This window comes from Triturus cristatus, chromosome 2_1, assembly GCF_964204655.1.
Source record: "Triturus cristatus chromosome 2_1, aTriCri1.1, whole genome shotgun sequence".
NCBI classification, from domain to species: Eukaryota; Metazoa; Chordata; class Amphibia; order Caudata; family Salamandridae; genus Triturus; species Triturus cristatus.
This window is the reverse complement of record NC_140581.1, coordinates 5605483-5628320: the sequence shown is the minus strand read 5'-3', so window position 1 is coordinate 5628320 and position 22838 is coordinate 5605483. Positions and strand designations below refer to the sequence as shown.

The following is a 22838-nucleotide window of genomic DNA, read 5'->3' as shown; positions in this document are numbered from 1 at the left end:
AATGGTAATATTTTCCTGAGGCTGTAGGGTTTTGCTATACTGCTAAAATACGACAGGCATGAACGTAAGAGTGGATGTTCATTAGTTAAAGAAATGTGGAAATACACCATTTTAGCAATCCATTTCTTGTCAAAACAAAAAAACAATATGTATAAATACCAAAAAGACGGCCACAAAAATAAATATGGATAAATGCAGATGGAAATATTTAAAAATAAATTAAACAGGGAACCCTATTAATAATCCCAACTTTAAAAGCCGCTGCCAGTGCTCAGACTACCAGGGGGCTTCCCTGTGTCCTCTGTGGCCAGACTAGCCCAGGAAAGGGTGCAGGGGTAGAGCAGAGTTGGCGGAATGCAACAAAAGAGAAGGGTATTTGAGAAGGCGGAAGAGAAGCCACGGATTCCCGGGGCGGGGGGAGGGGGGGTTTGATAGGCAAGAAACAGAGTCAGGGGAGTGCAGAATTGCTGGAGAGGAAGGGAAGTGGGATGCCAGTGAGGAGAATCAGGTGAGAGGACGTGGAAGTTAAGGGTGGGATAAGAATGCAGACGTGGAGAGGCACAAAGTGATGGAAGGGGTACCAGAAAGGATGTATGAGAACATGATGGAGGGGAGGGGAGGGTATACATTGAGGGATAAGTGAAGGGGAGAGAGCATGTAGGGGCAGAAAGGATAAAACGTAAATGTGAAGAAGAAAGTGATTGGGGCTATGGGGGAAAATGTGAAGGAATGAAGGGAGAAGAAAGGGTGGGAGAAGGCTGTAGGAATTCTGAGGGGATAAAGAATACTAGGGCTTGAGGGGGCCCCAGGGCCGGGGGCTTCAGTTTCAGAAAAGACTGAGGAGCGGAAGGAGGGGCGCTGGTTGTAGGACCACATAGAAGAGAAGAAGAGGGGAAAAAGCGAGAAGAAGGGGAGGGTGCGGAGGTGAGTAGGCCAGTTATCACGCTGTTGCTCTACTCCTGACAAAGTGGGAGTGTAATTATTATGAAGCTCCTTCCGATCTAGAATTTTACCAAAGACGATACTTAACCTGCTGCTACATACCCAGGATTAATATATTGGGATACGCACATGATGAATTTTGTGCAGTTCTCGGACGATTCTTGGCTATCTTTTGCGCTGAAATGTCGATAAGTAGCCTTATTTCATCTGACTTCTAGCCCTGAAGAAGTCCCCTGGCAAAAGGGACGAAACGCGTTGGCTGTTTGCCGATTAAATTTGGAATAAATTTGAAACCACAACGGATAATACTTGTGAATCTGAATGATTTTTGCTTTGAGTGCACCTTCCTTATGTTTGTGAACGCTTGCAATGATGCACCTAAGAGCAATGAGGTTCCATCCACCCTACAGCTCACAGTGATACACCTAAGAGCGATGATGTTCCATCCACCCTACAGCTTGCAGTGATACACCTAAGAGCAATGATGTTCCATCCACCCTACAGCCTGACGTGATACTACTAAGAGCGATGATGTTCTCTCCTCCCTACAGCCTGACGTGATACTACTAAGAGCGATGATGTTCTCTCCTCCCTACAGCCTGACGTGATACTACTAAGAGCGATGATGTTCTCTCCTCCCTGCGGCCTGACGTGATACTACTAAGAGCGATGATGTTCCATCCACCCTACAGCTTGCAGTGATACAACTAAGATCGATGATGTTCCATCCACCCTACAGCTTGCAGTGATACAACTAAGATCGATGATGTTCCATCCACCCTACATCTTGCAGTGATGCACCTAAGAGCAATGATGTTCCATCCACCCTACCGCTTGCAGTGATACACCTAAGAGCGATGATGTTCTCTCCTCCCTGCAGCCTGACGTGATACTACTAAGAGCGATGATGTTCTCTCCTCCCTACAGCTTGCAGTGATACACCTAAGAGCGATTATGTTCCATCCACCCTACAGCTTGCAGTGATACAACTAAGAGCGATGATGTTCCATCCACCCTACCGCTTGACGTGATACACCTAAGAGCGATGATGATCCATCCATCCTACAGCTTGCAGTGATACACCTAAGAGCGATGATGTTCTCTCCTCCCTACAGCTTGCAGTGATACACCTAAGATCGATTATGTTCCATCCACCCTACATCTTGCAGTGATGCACCTAAGAGTGGTGATGTTTCATCCACCCTACCGCTTGCAATGATGCACCTAAGAGCAATGAGGTTCCATCCACCCTACAGCTCACAGTGATACACCTAAGAGCGATGATGTTCCATCCACCCTACAGCTTGCAGTGATACACCTAAGAGCAATGATGTTCCATCCACCCTACCACTTGCAGTGATACACCTAAGAGCGATGATGTTCTCTCCTCCCTACAGCCTGACGTGATACTACTAAGAGCGATGATGTTCTCTCCTCCCTACAGCCTGACGTGATACTACTAAGAGCGATGATGTTCTCTCCTCCCTACAGCCTGACGTGATACTACTAAGAGCGATGATGTTCCATCCACCCTACAGCTTGCAGTGATACAACTAAGATCGATGATGTTCCATCCACCCTACAGCTTGCAGTGATACAACTAAGATCGATGATGTTCCATCCACCCTACATCTTGCAGTAATGCACCTAAGAGCAATGATGTTCCATCCACCCTACCGCTTACAGTGATACACCTAAGAGCGATGATGTTCTCTCCTCCCTGCAGCCTGACGTGATACTACTAAGAGCGATGATGTTCTCTCCTCCCTACAGCTTGCAGTGATACACCTAAGAGCGATGATGTTCCATCCACCCTACAGCTTGCAGTGATACAACTAAGAGCGATGATGTTCCATCCACCCTACCGCTTGACGTGATACACCTAGGAGCGATGATGTTCCATCCATCCTACAGCTTGCAGTGATACACCTAAGAGCGGTGATGTTCTCTCCTCCCTACAGCTTGCAGTGATACACCTAAGAGCGGTGATGTTCTCTCCTCCCTGCAGCCTGACGTGAGAGTCCTAAGAGAGATGATGTGCTCTCCTCCCTAAATAATGTTACACAGATGAGTTTCATGTTAAGGCACAGAAAGGAACAAACTCATCTCTGAATTATTTTGCATCAAAGACGGTTGGAGGGCCAAGTTTGCAATGCGCACATTCTACCGGAGTGGACACTGCCACCCACAAGCTGCTCTCAAAGGCACTTCGCACCTCAAGTACAGTTTAAACGAAGGGTGAAGCACTTCCATACGACACTGACAGACTGGCCTGTGAAGGCAGGGCCACCATCACTACTAGGCCGGGCTGGGGTGCGAGTTCTAGATCACGGGAGGCAGTAGCACTTTGAGAGTTGGGAATAGGACACTGCTGGTGTTGCATTGGGGTTTTGCTTGATGTTACAGTTAAATCATGGTTTTCTCAGCCCTAATCTTTGATATTTTCTTCCTACGTGGTTCCTCCAGTTATTTGGCCACTGCCTGTTGACTGGCTTGAATTACTTTATTCTGACCTAGGTTCACCAATATACGCCATTTGGTTCAATAATATTTTTTATTGGTGCTAAAGGTGTTTGTGCTTTGCTTTCACTCAGTTACCGATCAACGTACTGAACAACATTTATATCTGTGCCGTCATACAAGACCAAAAAGCCAGGAGAGTTCTGAGACTGCAATAGGCTGCCTGACACTTTTGTCTCCCACTTCCCTTCATTCCAGCATTTTGTTTTGTTCTCTGCATTTACCTCTGTACAGGCAGAACTATGATCTGAGGGAGTTGCGTGGATTCTCATCAGAACCTGCTGCCAAACACAAACAAATCCTGACACTATCCTCGCCCAGAGAAGCCCTGCGACAAGTGGAGCAAGAATCTCGGGGAGTAGTCTGGGCTCTGAACACGTTTAACCTCTTAATCCAGAGCAAATATGCACTGTTACTGACTAACCACCAGGCATACATTGCCATGTTTGGCAGCCTCAACAGTACAGGAAGAGGCGTCTCCTTATACCTCAAGACTATCAACTCAGGATCCTTCACCGACCTGCTGAAGGGCCACCTGTTTTGTGGCAAGATTCCCCCTTGCTCCCTGCACCAGAAGACCTCAGTAAATGGTGAAACCTCCGGTACAGCCTTGTCCTGTCACACTGCAGAAGGAGGAGACCATCAAACCATCACTCGCGGACCCAACTCTGTGCCCTCTCACCGTGACTCACTTGCGGAAAAGGAAATATTTACACTACAACCTTAAGGATCCAAAGGCTTTCTGAAATGTTCGCAAAAAAAAAAAAATCAGACTTGCCTCTGACGGAGAATCATATTGGTAAGTACCCATCTAGTAATACCGCATTATTTTCATGAGTGAATGATGGAGCTAGGAGCGAAAGACAACAGAGGTGGTACTATCAAAAGACTATTGCTTCAAAAGGTAAGGATCTCATTTCTGGTTGTGCTGTTTGAGTACTTGATAAGAGTATCACACCTGCCAGAGCTTAAAGAAAGCACCCTAACACAATCAGAAATGTCTTAACTGCTCTTTGAGAACTCGAAAGAAGCCTTTGGGCAACTGCACCGAGCAGTACGTGCTGGTCATAGAAGAATGCTCTAGACAGTTCATCTAGGAATAAGACCTGGACAGCCAGAGGGCGAGGAGGACCACACTTGTTTCCACAACAAACACTGTGGTGGCCTCCTCAACCATGGGGTTTTCCACCACATCCTTTCCACACAGGCCCCTATGGTGGCACCTTTTTCTGGGCAGGACCGTGGCCGAAGAAGAGGAAACAGAGGCACACAAACAAGAATCGCATGTATCAGAGATCCCATGTACAATGGGATCCAACATTAGAACAACGCATCACCAGGAGCATGACACAGGGCCCGATGGCATCCACAGGCGAAACGACAACTTATTAGTGAATCTTAGTGCTAAACGTTTGACCATCATGCAAACCATAGTCTTGGATAAAAGCCTGGGTTTTGTTCCCACTCATTTAGGTGATGACTTTACAACATACAAAGAGTTAGCAGAATTTTTGGGGAAAATAAGGCCATTCTTTTTCTTCAAAAAACAGAATGTGGCTGGAGTGGATACAATTTCAAGTACAGGCCTTAAGAACAAGTCCAGATTTCTTCCCTCCCTCCAACAAGTACCTTCAGAAGTGGCTACTTTTGAAAAGACAGTGCTAAAAGATTTTGAGGCCCACAAGAGTCAAGCAAGACAGCTGTTTTTAAATCTGACCAAAGAGGAGAAACCGTGTTTGGGAGAGCTCAGTTCTGATCCTGCAATCACTATTAACCCAGCAGCTAAAGGTGGGGCCACTGTGATTACTGATACAATGACTTATCGTAGTGTGTCTGCGACAACTCAATGATATTAAATACTACAGACCCATACAGCGGGATCCCACACAAAGATCACAGAGGGAGATTACAACTATAATAGACAGAGGAAAAGAATTGGGTTGGATTACTAAGGGTGAAGCCGATTTTCTCATCCAAATCAATCCGAGAATTCCAGCTTTTTACATCCTCCCTAAAATCCACAACGCCCGGAGACCACCACCGGGCAGACCTATTGTCTCTGGCATAGAGACAGTCCTTGAACCTCTGCCCCAATGTGTGGATTACTTCCTTCGACGGCTTGTAGCAGAGCTGCCATCTTATCTGCAGTACGCTAAACGTGTCCTATCTTTTCTCAGTACTATTAAATGTGATCCTGATAAACATCTATTGGTTACGTACGATGTGGAATCCTTGTATGCCAATAGTCCACAGGATGACACACGATAGAACATCTGCTAGAACACCTCCTACATTTATCATGGAATGTGCCACTCTTGCAATGAAAGAGAATTTCTTCTCTTATGAAGACCAATTGTATTGGCAAGTGACTGGTACATCCATGGGCAGTACCTGTGCCCCCAGCATGGCGAATTTATATATGCATTCGTTTGAGACAACACACATCTACCCAGTAGATAATCCCTCCCAGGTGAACCTTAAATGATGGAAGAGATATATCAATATCTTGGTCATCTGGGAGAGGGATCTCATCTCTCGAGATTCTTTTTCTACCTGGTTAAATTCTCTCAATACCAATATGCGATTCATGCGAATCTAGCAGAAGGCAGCTTCCGTTCCTCGCAATCCTAAATAAGGAAAGATTTACACCGAACTGTATCAAAAACCTATGGCATGAAATTCATTACTGAGTTTTAAGTGCTTTTATTCATGTGCCTTACGTGACAACCTTCCAGTGGGTCCATTCCTCTGATTGCAAAGGAATTGTAGGGAAATACATAACTACAACCAACATGCTGACAATCTGAGTGGAAATCTGCTAACATGCCAATATTCTAAAGATTTGATCAGTAGGGCATCAAAATGGGCATGCAACATCAATCAAGATGCCATTTTAGAAACATATCCAAAAACTACAATTGAGAGATTGGTTTGTGTTCGCACATTCAGTCACCACAGACACAGTTAAAAAGGCCATCAATAAGAACTGGTATATTCCCAATAAAGGGAATATATCCTATGAGAAACCACTGTTTTCTCTAACACACAGGAGCAATCTAAGGGACATACTAGTTCACACAAGACCACAAACATCACTAGCAGTTAGAAATAAGCAGTTTTAGGACACTTCTGGTAGAGCTAGAAAGTCGAGACTCGGAAACCAGACCCTAGGATAGTCAATACCCTTGTGAGCACCGAAGTACCCAACTTACCTAGCCCACGGGCTGCGGGTGCATAGGTGTGAACTTGCGTCGGGTTTCGTCGTGGACTTCTATGGATGCCTGAAGGAAAGTTGCTGACAGGCAGTCAGTGAAGAGTGTCCGGTGGATCCCAAGGTGGGGATCAAGAAGGAAGGAACCTGCAAGCAGAAGGGACAGAGTCTAGGTCACCAGCCGGGAAGGAACCAGGAAGGAACCAGGCGATGTCGTGAAGATGCAGGTGAAGAGGTGAAGCTTGTCACAGCAGCCACGGGTACCAGGAGACGTCGAGGACGACCAGGACCAGGAGGTGAGCTGTCCCACGAAGGCTCTTGCGCTCGGCGGCAGCGAAGTCGAGTCAGGACCCAACAAGCCTTGGCAAGCGGAACCCACGCAGGATGGAGGACTTGCTTCTGGTGCAGACCAGGAAGGTCTGGGGCGCTTTTCTTTCACAGAGGAGCGGGTGCCAGTCTGGAGGAGCCGGACCATCAAGTGGAAAGTAAAGGTTCGTCGTCGCAGAGGCTACTAGCCAACGGGCCAGCAACCGGACAACACGTCGAGCAACACAGGTGCAGAAGGGCCCCACGCAGAACACGTGAAGTGTGGGGAGCTGATCTTCTTTGCAGATGGTGCTCGGGAGTGGGGCTTCTCAATTCCCCAAGCACAGCCTCGAGGGAGCCTCGGAAGTCGCGCTAGTCAGTTACTAGCCACTTTTCCCAAGTCGCCGGTCCCACGTCCCTCGTCGCCTCCACGGGTCTCAGCTTCGCTGGAGATGTGGATCTGGTTCAGAGGTGTCTGGAAGTCTCAGCGCTGGTCAGTCTCTGCAGTCGTCCCTCGTAGGATTCAGTCGCAAAGCAAACAGCGGTCGCTGGATGGTGCCTGGTTGCCCAGGGTGGTCACTCCTTGGCCACAAGGGAGATTTCTTCAGTCTTCTTCCTGAGGTCGAAGGTCCAGAGTTTCTGTTCAAGTTGCAGATTCAGGTTAATCTAATTTAGCAGGGCCCAACTAGCTACTAATATACTGGGCTAGTGGGCTGGGCTACCTGCAAGGTCCCTCCTATGGGTAGGACCAGGAAGGGTAGTGGCTATACCCCCTTTCCTTTGTCCAGTTTCGCGCTGGGGCTGGAGTGCCCCAGCACCGGTTTGAACTGGACTATGCATGGGACACCTTGTGTGCCCCAGGCAGTGTCTCGTTTCATTCAACCCTCCCTGCCCCAATACACTAAATCCTGTCTAGGGTGGTGCTCGCACCTCCCAAGGCAGGAAACCTATTGTCCAAGCCTCCCTAGCTGGAAGGACTCCCAGCAGCAGGAGGTCAGACTTGTGTCTGTGGCAGCAGCATCCATTTTGTGATGCTGGGGCTCTGGTTAACTTTAACCGGGTAAGTAGGTTTCAACATGTCTTCTCCCTCTAGAAGGGAGGGATAATATCCTCATTGCCAGAAATGGTATGGGGGTATTATTCCAAAGTGTTAGACACCTTACACGACATGTTTCGATAAAGCAAAACCATAGTTACCATAACCGTTTAAGATAATAAGGCACTTTAAGAGTATATGGTAGGCTATATCATAGAACAGCTATAAGGACATGGTTCCGAAAGCTGCAGACAGGCTCAGCTCATGATAGAGCACCATCTCATATGTTACCAAGCACTCTGCCTCCAGGATTGTTAAGGCCTGCCATAGGAGTGGCTGATAGGTACACAAGTGTCTATATATAAGGTAGGTATAGGAATACTACACCCAAGCAAGGGGTGATTACACGACCTTGCCCCAGCTGAGTGATCAGCCAGTTGTGTCATAATGGAAGGCCAGGCCAGGGGTGGCATAATGCATGCTGCAGCCCCTGGTAGGCCTAGGGTACACCTATGCCCTGGGTACCTAAGGTACACTGTACAGGGGCCAATAAGGTGATCCTATCCAATTGGGTTATGCACCTAAAGTACATAGTATTAGTTTAGAGAGAGAACAGCTGGGCTGTGGGTCTGATTAGCAGGCCCACAGCCACATCTAAGTCGAAAACCAGTAAAGCAAAAAGCAAAAAGTGGGGGTGAACATAGAAAGCAGACCCTACTCTCCTACAACAGCGATGGGTGTTTAAATTGAGGAGTCATCAAAGAGGTCTTAATGACGACATTCCTTGGTGTTCCCTATGAACAAGAATATGTACGCTGATATATCTGGAGATATTTATACATGCTAGTGTTACCTCACGATTCCACACTACTACCATTTACATTGTTAATATACTGGTTGCGATAGCGTTTTTGGCCATATTACATCAATCACTACAAATATTACAGATTACACGATTCGGTATGGTTTGATTTACACACTTTTAGCTAACCCTACCAATACATATAATTTACGCCTATTTTGTAATGTTACTCTTAAACTGCTGTCAAGATTTATCATTTCTCTTTTTGTCTTTTGTGTCCAGGCAAAATTGTATTTACTGATTATGCATGTGAGAACTACAATTCCCATGCATTCTTGGGATGACCTTCAGGGTCACTGACACACATACAGGTTGTACATCTGGAACGTCATATACTAATAGACACGTCTCCCTCCTGCCGGCCCTTCATGAGACGCAGCGTTCCGAGACACTATAGGCAAGAGGTACGCGATCGGCTCCCCAGTTTGACAGACCGTTCTTTTGGTCTATTGACTCCTAAAGGTACATTTGCTTCTGTACCCATGTCATAATACAGCGCGGCCGCAGAAGGAAAGATGACCTCATGCGTATGGGCCACGCACCCATGAAAATGACGGCACACCCACTAATGATAGCGCTGGTGCAAATGTATTACAGGAGGGGCTCCAACTCTGTAACGCTGCGCCCCTGGGGCACTTTCTGTAATAGGGCCCCAGGTGCTTGCCAGATCCAGAGCTCCCAAAAAAAACAATTTTTTTAAAAAAGAAAAGAAAAAAAACACCCTAACTTTGACATGAAATGCTGTCTGGTTGCTGGCATTAAAGGGTTTGTGATCCCTGGGAGAGCAATATTAGCACACACAGTTGTATTTTTGCACACTTTAAGAAAGTCCTTGTGCGCTGCGCTGTCAACAGCAGAGGAGGTCTCGGATGAAAAAGAAAAACATTGTCCCACTTGGTGCTGTTTGTCTCAACCCAGATGCTTCCCTGTAGTACCTTCTGCTTGTCTTTTCAGCTTGCGTTCTCGGTTGAGCTGTAATGTAAAGACTCGATGCAACTATGCATTAGTTCGATTTATGCTATCGGTAAATACGGTGTTTTCTGACTGAGACATACCGATGCAGCACAGAGCTAACTGAAGGTGCCTTATTCAAAGTAAAGGGAATAGCGCCTGCACTCTTCATGAAACCAGAACTCACCCAGGATTAAATCGACACTGCCAGCTCCACGTGCAGTGTGCTGCCCAAGTCCATATGGTTTTCCTTTGAATTCTGGGACTGGTAGTCTTCTTTATTCCATTATCAAAGAGGTCTTCAAATTCTAGAATTCAGAGGCAAAAACCTGGACTGGAGTAGCACTTCATGCATGAACCTGGGATCTTGGGAGCTGTGCAGCGCCGACCTGAGCAAGCTCCAGGCCTAGCCCAAGAACACCTGACCGACCCATGGGGTACAGAACAGAATGCAGTGACAGAGTGCAGTGACAGTGATGAAGCAAGGATTCAAGAGAAAAGCGAAACTTGCTCGGAGCAATCCTTCACTAATTTTACTAACAGCTAAAACTGTAGATAAAGACTAAACTAATATGCACCAAACATCGACACACGGGAAGGCGGCTTTATGCGTGCTTAATTAATGTGGAATAATGTGCAACGCGACTAAATCGGCTTTTAAATTGTTAAAAAAAAATTGCGCATGTGCAAACTGGAATTACGTAGAAGTAGCGTGACTAACTCGCTTTTGGAGGGAAAGCTTTACGCATGTGCAAGAGGGACTAACATGTGGTCTTGTGGAACCGCATGCCTGGCATCTGCTTGCCTGATTTTGGAGGAAGTCCGCTTACATTAATGCTTTTGCCCAGAGAAATAATAACAACATGGGACAGAGTAGAAGTGGGTGGTGAACAGTGAGAATTATATATTTGATAAAACTAACTTCTGTTTTTGATTCTTTTATCAATAGTGTGCATTTGAGCCTGCTTTCACGTATGACAGAGAGAAAACGGCATCGAACGACAATGAGTTGCGCATGCTCAGTAGATTCGTACCATGACATACTGACCGAAAAGATAAACCGCTGCCTAGATTAAAGGACAGAAGACGTGGGAAAGAGAAGACGTGTATGACTTGTCGATGGAGCCAGCAGCGGAATTTGATATTTAAGAATGTTACAATATGGGGCGTGGCCAGCGCAATGGCCGAGTAAGACGTGCTCCGCGAGAGCTCCGGCAGAGCTGCTCTAAATCCGGCGATTTCCATGCATCTGGCTGTCCGCAGGACCCGGGAATCCCATGCCCCGAGATCGGAGGCATTCAAGGTGGCGGAGGAACGACTCACGGAGCGCCTGGCTGCTAGATCCCGCGTGCTGCTGCTCGAGGGGTGTCCGAGGCCTGAAGGCAACAAGATGGCGGCGGCCGTCGCGACCTAAGAGACGGAGCCGCGGCCAGACGGACGGAAGCGCTGGGAGACCAGAGACGGACTGCTTGCCCCGAATGAACAGGTGGGGGCCCCGACTACGCTGGTGAGACGAGACTGGCGGGAGCGGGGGGGCTGGGACGCGTGTCGCCTCCCCTCGGTGCTCCGACGATCCGGGGACAGCGCCCGCATCGGACTGCTTCCGCAGAGAGACTCGGCAGGCCTCTGAGGCGAGGAGCGCGGCACCTGATCCGCTCGGCGCGCCGGTGCCTTGCGCCGGCTGCGGAGCCGCTGAGGACAGACGACGAGGGACACCCGATCAGGCATCAGGCCTGACGACCGCTTGAGGCCCCGGCGAGACGAAGGCCCGGGACACGGGTAGACCCTGGGCCCATCTTTCAACGGCCCTAGACGGCGCGGCTGGACCCCGATTTCTGCTCCCCTCCCCCCGCCCCCCCTGCTCGAGGCGCGAGCGGCGGCCGCGCCTGAACTTGTAACAGAGGCCCACCCGGGAGCGCGGAAGGGGTGAGGGAGGCGGACGCGGGCCCCCCAGCGGGGATCACAAGGCGAATTACTGACCGGGAGGGGGCCCGTTGGGAACTGGAACCCAAGGTCAGAGATGGGGAAGAAGGCCCCGCCAGAGAAGCCTGCCCGGCAGGGGCCGATGGACGACTTTACCCGCACCCGGACGCAAACGGGGGCACCGCCTCCCCCCCCGGCGGCACGTTCGGACACGGAGCTGCTGATGGAGGCCATACAAGCCTCCAGGACGGACATTCAGGAATCCAGGGCGGCGCTGGAGGTCAAGATCGGCGAGGTGGGCTCCGAAGTCACGCTGCTGAGACAGGACTTTCGCAACCTGTCAGAGAGGGTGCAGACGGCCGAAACTCGGATCAGTGAGGCTGAAGACACCATCACCCATCTCCGCAGAGACGTGGCGGAACTGCAGGCCTCGCACCGACAACTCTTATGGACAGTGGACGACGCGGAAAACAGGGCAAGACGCAATAACCTTCGCTTTGTGGGCTTTAGGGAAGGCATTGAAGGGTCGGACATGGCGCTGTTCCTCCGCACCTGGCTGAAGGACACGTTCCCGCTGGCTCCATTCTCGAACTGCTTTATAATCGAAAGGGCTCATAGGGCGCTTCTGGCAAGGCCGCCGGTGGGGGCGAGGCCGCGTCCGGTCATTGCCCGGTTCCTCAACTTTGCCGACAGGGATCTGATCCTGCGAGAGGCCCGGAAGAAGGGGGCGCTCCGGATAGAAAACACTAACATTATGATCTTCCCAGACTACAGCCAGGAGGTGCAAAAACAGAGGAGGGCCTTTGACGCGGTCAAGGCGAAGCTCAGAGACCGCTGCCTTCAATACATGCTGCTTTTCCCGGCAAAGCTAAAGGTGATCTATGCTGGGGGTACGCATTTCTTCACCCACCCGGAAGAGGCTTGGCAGTGGTTGGAGACGCGACCGCCGACGGGCGACCGCCCCGCCGACGGGGAGGAGGGCCGAGTGCGGCCGAGTAGCAGTGGAGCGCGCCCCAAGGAGCTGACACTCCGGCGCTCCCGGGGACAGTCGGGGCGGAGAACTGGGAAGAGGATGCGTAAAACGCCCTACTCGGCGGATGGCTCGCCGCGTCGTCACCAGCGGGACTCCCCGTCCCCCGGAAGGGCTGGAGTACCGGGATCCCGCTTTAGTTGCCTGGCGGACAGTGGTAGCTCAGAGGAAGACCTTGAGGACACGTCCCGCGGGCCGAGACGAGAGGGAACGGCGCAGAGTTCCATACACCCGCTGGAAGTAGCGATCCGAGATCTAGAGCGGGATGCACCCGATCTTGCGGAGGCCGGACACCCAAGACTCCCACTCCTGAGAGAGACTGGCCCAGACAATCCCGATTGCAGCTCTGGTCAGATGGAGCACACAAGTGGTCACACACCCCCTTTTCCCTTTTTGTTTTTCTGGTTGTTCTTTCTTGTTTGGGTATATCGTTTGATAGTCTTCCCATTTGGTCGCTGAGGTTTGGTGCTCTTCCCATAGTGGGCACGAGATAGGTTAGCGACGGGTGGGATAGAGAGGGAGGGCGACAGGCCTACTCCGCCAGCAGTCCTGTGCCTGTGGGAAATGGGACTGATGGGGGGGGGGGGGGGGGGGGGAGGTGGGGGGGGGGCGGGAGTGGGAGAGAGTTGGGGATTTCCAGTTGGGGTTTGCTTTGGGAGGGGAGGGGGGGGATGGGACAGTTGGTTACAGAGGGGTGGGAGACAGGTCACTTCAGGCACACACGCAGCGCCACGGGGCTTGCCCGGCAGCGCGGTACCCCCGAGACAGCACACACGGTTTGAATTGCAATGCCTACCGCGACGATACCAACAGGTGTAGCAGAGGGAGGGCTCTCAGTCCTAACGTGGAATGTCAATGGGCTCGGGAGCAAAATTAAGAGAGGACTGATCAACGCATACATTAGGAGGGCTGGCCCCGACGTAGCGTTATTACAGGAAACACACCTTCTGGGGACTTCTGGTAGTCTTCTTTATTCCATTATCAAAGAGGTCTTCAAATTCTAGAATTCAGAGGCAAAAACCTGGACTGGAGTAGCACTTCATGCATGAACCTGGGATCTTGGAAGCTGTGCAGCGCCGACCTGAGCAAGCTCCAGGCCTAGCCCAAGAACACCTGACCGACCCATGGGGTACAGAACAGAATGCAGTGACAGAGTGCAGTGACAGTGATGAAGCAAGGATTCAAGAGAAAAGCGAAACTTGCTCGGAGCAATCCTTCACTAATTTTACTAACAGCTAAAACTGTAGATAAAGACTAAACTAATATGCACCAAACATCGACACACGGGAAGGCGGCTTTATGCGTGCTTAATTAATGTGGAATAATGTGCAACGCGACTAAATCGGCTTTTAAATTGTTAAAAAAAAATTGCGCATGTGCAAACTGGAATTACGTAGAAGTAGCGTGACTAACTCGCTTTTGGAGGGAAAGCTTTACGCATGTGCAAGAGGGACTAACATGTGGTCTTGTGGAACCGCATGCCTGGCATCTGCTTGCCTGATTTTGGAGGAAGTCCGCTTACATTAATGCTTTTGCCCAGAGAAATAATAACAACATGGGACAGAGTAGAAGTGGGTGGTGAACAGTGAGAATTATATATTTGATAAAACTAACTTCTGTTTTTGATTCTTTTATCAATAGTGTGCATTTGAGCCTGCTTTCACGTATGACAGAGAGAAAACGGCATCGAACGACAATGAGTTGCGCATGCTCAGTAGATTCGTACCATGACATACTGACCGAAAAGATAAACCGCTGCCTAGATTAAAGGACAGAAGACGTGGGAAAGAGAAGACGTGTATGACTTGTCGATGGAGCCAGCATCGGAATTTGATATTTAAGAATGTTACAATATGGGGCGTGGCCAGCGCAATGGCCGAGTAAGACGTGCTCCGCGAGAGCTCCGGCAGAGCTGCTCTAAATCCGGCGATTTCCATGCATCTGGCTGTCCGCAGGACCCGGGAATCCCATGCCCCGAGATCGGAGGCATTCAAGGTGGCGGAGGAACGACTCACGGAGCGCCTGGCTGCTAGATCCCGCGTGCTGCTGCTCGAGGGGTGTCCGAGGCCTGAAGGCAACAAGATGGCGGCGGCCGTCGCGACCTAAGAGACGGAGCCGCGGCCAGACGGACGGAAGCGCTGGGAGACCAGAGACGGACTGCTTGCCCCGAATGAACAGGTGGGGGCCCCGACTACGCTGGTGAGACGAGACTGGCGGGAGCGGGGGGGCTGGGACGCGTGTCGCCTCCCCTCGGTGCTCCGACGATCCGGGGACAGCGCCCGCATCGGACTGCTTCCGCAGAGAGACTCGGCAGGCCTCTGAGGCGAGGAGCGCGGCACCTGATCCGCTCGGCGCGCCGGTGCCTTGCGCCGGCTGCGGAGCCGCTGAGGACAGACGACGAGGGACACCCGATCAGGCATCAGGCCTGACGACCGCTTGAGGCCCCGGCGAGACGAAGGCCCGGGACACGGGTAGACCCTGGGCCCATCTTTCAACGGCCCTAGACGGCGCGGCTGGACCCCGATTTCTGCTCCCCTCCCCCCGCCCCCCCTGCTCGAGGCGCGAGCGGCGGCCGCGCCTGAACTTGTAACAGAGGCCCACCCGGGAGCGCGGAAGGGGTGAGGGAGGCGGACGCGGGCCCCCCAGCGGGGATCACAAGGCGAATTACTGACCGGGAGGGGGCCCGTTGGGAACTGGAACCCAAGGTCAGAGATGGGGAAGAAGGCCCCGCCAGAGAAGCCTGCCCGGCAGGGGCCGATGGACGACTTTACCCGCACCCGGACGCAAACGGGGGCACCGCCTCCCCCCCCGGCGGCACGTTCGGACACGGAGCTGCTGATGGAGGCCATACAAGCCTCCAGGACGGACATTCAGGAATCCAGGGCGGCGCTGGAGGTCAAGATCGGCGAGGTGGGCTCCGAAGTCACGCTGCTGAGACAGGACTTTCGCAACCTGTCAGAGAGGGTGCAGACGGCCGAAACTCGGATCAGTGAGGCTGAAGACACCATCACCCATCTCCGCAGAGACGTGGCGGAACTGCAGGCCTCGCACCGACAACTCTTATGGACAGTGGACGACGCGGAAAACAGGGCAAGACGCAATAACCTTCGCTTTGTGGGCTTTAGGGAAGGCATTGAAGGGTCGGACATGGCGCTGTTCCTCCGCACCTGGCTGAAGGACACGTTCCCGCTGGCTCCATTCTCGAACTGCTTTATAATCGAAAGGGCTCATAGGGCGCTTCTGGCAAGGCCGCCGGTGGGGGCGAGGCCGCGTCCGGTCATTGCCCGGTTCCTCAACTTTGCCGACAGGGATCTGATCCTGCGAGAGGCCCGGAAGAAGGGGGCGCTCCGGATAGAAAACACTAACATTATGATCTTCCCAGACTACAGCCAGGAGGTGCAAAAACAGAGGAGGGCCTTTGACGCGGTCAAGGCGAAGCTCAGAGACCGCTGCCTTCAATACATGCTGCTTTTCCCGGCAAAGCTAAAGGTGATCTATGCTGGGGGTACGCATTTCTTCACCCACCCGGAAGAGGCTTGGCAGTGGTTGGAGACGCGACCGCCGACGGGCGACCGCCCCGCCGACGGGGAGGAGGGCCGAGTGCGGCCGAGTAGCAGTGGAGCGCGCCCCAAGGAGCTGACACTCCGGCGCTCCCGGGGACAGTCGGGGCGGAGAACTGGGAAGAGGATGCGTAAAACGCCCTACTCGGCGGATGGCTCGCCGCGTCGTCACCAGCGGGACTCCCCGTCCCCCGGAAGGGCTGGAGTACCGGGATCCCGCTTTAGTTGCCTGGCGGACAGTGGTAGCTCAGAGGAAGACCTTGAGGACACGTCCCGCGGGCCGAGACGAGAGGGAACGGCGCAGAGTTCCATACACCCGCTGGAAGTAGCGATCCGAGATCTAGAGCGGGATGCACCCGATCTTGCGGAGGCCGGACACCCAAGACTCCCACTCCTGAGAGAGACTGGCCCAGACAATCCCGATTGCAGCTCTGGTCAGATGGAGCACGCAAGTGGTCACACACCCCCTTTTCCCTTTTTGTTTTTCTGGTTGTTCTTTCTTGTTTGGGTATATCGTTTGATAGTCTTCCCATTTGGTCGCTGAGGTTTGGTGCTCTTCCCATAGTGGGCACGAGATAGGTTAGCGACGGGTGGGATAGAGAGGGAGGGCGACAGGCCTACTCCGCCAGCAGTCCTGTGCCTGTGGGAAATGGGACTGATGGGGGGGGGGGGGGGAGGTGGGGAGGGGGCGGGAGTGGGAGAGAGTTGGGGATTTCCAGTTGGGGTTTGCTTTGGGAGGGGAGGGGGGGGGATGGGACAGTTGGTTACAGAGGGGTGGGAGACAGGTCACTTCAGGCACACACGCAGCGCCACGGGGCTTGCCCGGCAGCGCGGTACCCCCGAGACAGCACACACGGTTTGAATTGCAATGCCTACCGCGACGATACCAACAGGTGTAGCAGAGGGAGGGCTCTCAGTCCTAACGTGGAATGTCAATGGGCTCGGGAGCAAAATTAAGAGAGGACTGATCAACGCATACATTAGGAGGGCTGGCCCCGACGTAGCGTTATTACAGGAAACACACCTTCTGGGGACTAAATGTGGATTCCTCGCCCGGGGACGCTACACAGTTCTAGCACATGCGGGCTTTACTCAGGGTTCAAGAGGGGTGGCGATACTGGTCCGGAAAACTAACCCGTTTCAAGTGACGCAGACAGACCCGCTGGGAACTTACGTTGGGGTCCGGGGAATGTGGTGCCGCAGGGAGTACACGTTAGTTCCGGTCTATGCTCCCCCTAAACTGCAGGCGTCCACATTAAAAGGCGTGGCGGAGATATTGCTTGCCACGTCCGACACGGTGCAAGTGCTCGGGGGCGACTTCAATGATGTAATGGCGACGGCAGTAGACAGGACGGGGGATTGGGTAAGGGACCGGCATCAGACGAAACTCGCCACCACGATGGAGACTCTAGGCCTGACAGACGTATGGCGCTGGTTACACCCTACACGGCGCGAGTACTCCTTCTCAGGGGCCCACAGGGTGTATTCCCGGTTGGACTTTCTCTTCATGGCGTGACACACGTTGCACGAGGGGGTGCGAGCTGAATATCAAGCACGGGGTCTGTCGGGCCACTCTCCCCTTCTGGTGACAGTGGCTCCCCGGGTAACGGGGAGGGGGCAGTGGCGTGTCACAGCGTGGGACCTCCAGAATTCAAAGCTGCTGAAAGGCATCCGGGCAGATGTTAGAGTCTGCCTAGCTGACAACGTGGGCTCGGTGACATCGCCGGTGACCCTCTGGGAATCCATGAAGGCGGTCATGCGAGGCAGAGTCCAGGACAGGATTGCCGAGGACAACAGGGAACGGCTTAGGGAGTTGCAGGCGCTAGAGAGACAGGTTCTCCACCTGGACAGGGAGTACCTTGCAGACCCGACACGGGAGACGCTGCGTCGGTTGCTGGACGCCCAACGGCAGTACCGGGATCAGGCTACGGGAGCAGCCAAGCAGCAGGCGTTGGCCACACTCCACCGTTTATATGACGTCGGTGACAAGTCAGGCAAGCTCTTGGCGTGGCTTAGTAGAAAAGAGAGGGATGCCAGGTGGGTAGAACGGATCAGAGATGTTAAAGGGAATTTAGTGAACTCGGACGCGCAGATCGCGGAAGCCTTTGCGGAGCACTTCCGGGCATTCTATGCTGCTCAAGACCTGGGTTCGCAAGAGGACGCGCTACAGTACATGGCAGATCTGGATCTACCGGCGCTCGCAGATGGAGACATCAAGGAGTTGGAGGCCCCCTTTACGCTAGACGAAGTTACTAAGGCGTTGACCAGGTTGCGGATGGGGAAGGCGCCGGGCCCGAATGGGTTCCCCGCGGAATTCTTTAAAAAAACGGCGGATCTTCTGGCCCGCCATATGCTGGCGTTATTTGAGGGGGCGCGAGAGGAGGGGTGTCTCCCCCCGGATCTTAGACTGGCCACGATAGTCCCGATTTTCAAGGAAGGAAAGCCGCCGGAGGAGTGCACGTCGTACCGCCGATCTCGCTGCTTAACACTGAGGCGAAGTTGCTGGCGACGGTGCTGGCCCTCCGGCTGCGGCGGGTGATCCCGGACCTAGTCCACCTGGATCAGACGGGTTTTCTCCCCATTAGGGCGACGAGATTGAATCTGAGGCGCTCGCACAACTGGCTACAGGTGGTGAGGGGCCGACGGGACCCTCATTGGTTTCTCTCCTTGGATGCGGAAAAGGCGTTCGATGCGGTGCATTGGCCCTTTTTGGAGGGCGTCCTGGGGCGTCTGGGATTTGGACCTATTTTCCGCCAATGGGTGAGATTGCTATACACGGGCCCGAGGGCGCGGGTGAGGGTCAATGGGGCTACGTCGAGGGAATTCCCTATCTGCAGAGGTACGCGGCAAGGATGTCCGCTGTCCCCCCTGCTCTTTACGCTGACGATAGAAGTGCTGGCGGCGCGGGTCAGACAACACCCAGAGATTCGTGGTTTTCGGAAGGGCCCGCTGGATGACCTGGAGGAAAAAATTTCTCTCTATGCAGACGATGTCCTTTTATATGTTACGCAACCTGATACGACAGTCCCGGTTATCTTCTCCGAGCTAGAGCGCTATGGTGCCCGCTCGGGTTACAGGGTGAACTGGCATAAGTCAGTGCTATATGCCCCGGGGGGACAGGGGGACTGGCCAAGTCTCCCAGACAGGCTCCAGGCGACGACGGAGGGGTTCCAATATCTGGGAGTGTATATAACGCTGGACCGGACTGTCTCCTATGACAGGAATGTGGGAAGGGTTCTGTCCAATTTCGTGGAGGATGCGCAGAGATGGCGCCGGCTGCCGCTTACGCTGCTGGGGCGGGCCGCCATGTTTAAGATGATAACGCTGCCCAGGTTCCTATACGCGGTACAGAACGAATATTATCCGGTCTGTCGGCGGGTCTTCCGAGAAATTGACTCGGAACTCCGGAGCTTTCTATGGCTTGGGAGACAACCCAGGGTAGCGCTGAAGACCCTGCAGCGGCATCAATATAGCGGAGGGATCTCGCTTCCTAACATTGAGGCCTACTACTGGGCGGAACACCTGGTATACATCAACGACTGGCTCCACGCCCCGGCAATGCACCCGACGTTTGCCTTGGAACGACATGTCATGGGCGCCCACTCGTGTCATTATTACCTGTATGGTGGCAAGGGTACGGGACGGCTACTGCAGGCCACTAAAATCACCCTGGGGATCTGGAAAAGGGCGACCCGGGAGATTGGCTGGGATAGGAAATTGAGTAGACAGACGCCCCTATGGCACTGCGCGTGGCTACCAGAGCTAAACAAATTTTTGCACTATTGGGAATAGTGGTGGCGAAAAGAGATGTAGCACGTGCGGGGGGGAGGGGCGTCACTACCCCCTCAATAAGGCGAACGGAGGAGGGGGATGGACATGTATATGGCGGCCGAAAGGGTCACATACAAAGCGAGAGGGTGCCCCCGGAAGTTCCATAGAATATGGGGGAAATTGAGAAAATATCATGGACTGGATGGCGGTCTTGGAGCTGAATAGCACAATACGGAACCTCTGACTCTTGATGAACACCGGGAAGGGGGGGGGGGGGGCCACTGGGCGTGTGTCTCCGACTCTGTGGGAGGTCCAGTTGGGGGAGGGGGGGGGGGGAGAGCAGGGAGAGGGAAGATTACCAAAAATGAAACTTACGGGGGCCGGGTTTCTTTCTGGTTCATGATACAAAGAAGGTGTTGTGGCTTGTGGATTGGGGGGGCAGGAGGGTGCTTGGGCCAGAGGATGACTTGTTGTGACATGCTAGTTGTTTTGTATTGGTTGAAAATGCAAATAAAACAAAAATATATTCTTACAAAATAAAAAGAATGTTACAATGTAATGAATGAGCTAAAGGGGAAGAGTTTGCAAAACAAAAGGTATCTTAATAAAAATGAATATGTCAGTATAGCGTGATGAAGACTCCCCTAGTCCTGTCCAATCATATTCCGTATACTACTCGTCTTTTCAACTATGGAGGGTGGGACATATAGAACTGAAGACCATCACTAGAGTGACTTTAGAATATGAATTAGCTGAGAGAGGTGAAGCAAGGCTAAGAGGAGCGAAGGCAAACAGATTCGAGGGTCGAGAAGAAGAGAACAGAGAGTGCAGACTGAGATGATTCAGATCCGAATGACAGTGATTAGGTTCGAAGATTGCGGAAGAATATCGAGGATGGACAGTGTAGGAGAGGGATGCGCCGTGGTACTTCGGGTTATGATAGACTAGAAAAGACTAGTAAGTAAGTATCTGTCCTGACCCTGTCCTATAGTCTTTGTCTCCTGATCCTAATTCAGGAGACCCCCTCCTGCCCTTTGGCCAGAGGGGTGGTTTTCCAGATTTCGAATAGGTAAATAATATTCCGATTCATAATTGCATTATTCTTTGCAAATGTATTTTACCTTGCATCTTTTGTCTCTTCATCTATCCTTTCCTTATGCGCTAATTTGCTGGATGAGTGTGTCACGGATTGTATCTGCTAAATGATAATTCTCTCCCATGTGAAAATGATGGCGTTTGCACTATGAATTTGCATTTAAGAGCGTTCACTTTATGCCTGAACATTTTAGACAAAGTTTATGAATCACACCCAGAGTCTGTGGTTGTTTCACTTAGATCTATGAATTAGTTAGATAACTGTTAATATTACCATCAACTAACTCAACTAATGGTCCGTCAACCAGAGTAAAGAGAGCTGATCCGTGAATGATTAGTTAGGTATAAAATGAAATTTTAAATCATTGAGATTACAGGAAATAAATCAATATCCGAGTGAATATAAACTTGACCCCCCGCGGTTACCAGGGAATCTGGATCAACAGAGTGCAGTGACACACCAGCAGGCAGGCCCATGAGATACACAACAGGATGCAGAGTAGAGACAAGAGTGCAGGGACAGAATGCAGTGTGATTCCGGCAGGCAGACCCATGAGGTATACAACAGGATGCAGTGACAGAGTGGAGTGCAGTGACAGAGTAGAGTGCAGTGTGATTCCAGCAGGCAGTCCCATGAGAAACCCAATAGGATGCAGTGACAGAGTAGAGTGCATTGACAGAGTGGAGAGCAGTGACAGAGTGGAGAGCAGTGACAGAGTGGAGAGCAGTGACAGAGTGGAGAGCAGTGACAGAGTGGAGAGCAGTGACAGAGTGGAGTGCAGTGTGACTCCAGCAGGCAGTCCCTACTCCACTGCCAGACCCCAGCAGCACTGGGGGTACTCGCCGCGGGCGGGCACTCCAGATCCAGGATCAGGTACATTCAGGGTCTCGCTCCTTAACATTCTCTCCCCCCCCCCCCCCAGCACACAGTGAAGGCCCCTGTCCTGGGTATGGAAGGTGGGTACATGATAGGGACCCATGCCCCCCACAGCAGAGCCACACCGAAGGTACTGGGGGGGCAGGGGGGGGATGGATGGGGTGACAGAGGGTTTCACATCATCCTCCCCTCGCCACCGCCAACTATACACATGAAAAAGACACCGTGGAGGAGTGTTTGGGTTCATTAATACACCTCCATTCCACCCCTTCCAGGGCCGAAGCACGGCTCTCAGGAGACACTGTCCTCGCCCCTACCTGCGCCATGCTGCTCCGCTGCACCTTCGGGGGGGGGGGGGGGGGGGGGGGGCTTCAATCTCAGCCCCACTGTGTGATCCTCGGCAGCTGTGTCACTCTGTTTGATGTCCGGCAGGGGTCACGCTGTGTGATTCTCGGCAGCTGTGTCACTCTGTTTGATGTCCGGCAGGGGTCACGCTGTGTGATTCTCGGCAGCTGTGTCACTCTGTTTGAGGTCCGGCAGGTGTCACGCTGTGTGATCCTAGGCAGGTGTCTCGTCCTGTGCCGCGTGATCCCTTACAGGTGTGTCACTGTGTGATTGATAGTTGTCACACTGTGTCTTCCTCGGCAGGTGTCACTCGTGAGGCAGCGCCCCCAGTGATGCAGCAGTGCCCGGGGTGGGCTGCGGCCTCACACGGGGGACCTCAGAGCGGGAGCACAAGAGACAGGGCGGCCAT

General features: G+C 52.3%; 1 pseudogene across 1 annotated transcript in view; it reads right to left on the bottom strand.

Annotated features, from left to right (window-relative positions):
• LOC146863592 (uncharacterized) overlaps window positions 1-22469 on the bottom strand; it is a 28082-nt pseudogene extending 5613 nt beyond the window's left edge. Inside the window, exon 1 of the transcript XR_014976826.1 lies at window positions 22402-22469. The product of XR_014976826.1 is annotated as an uncharacterized LOC146863592 (transcript). The remainder of the gene's footprint in view (window positions 1-22401) is intronic.
• Between the last annotated feature and the right edge of the window lie 369 nt (window positions 22470-22838).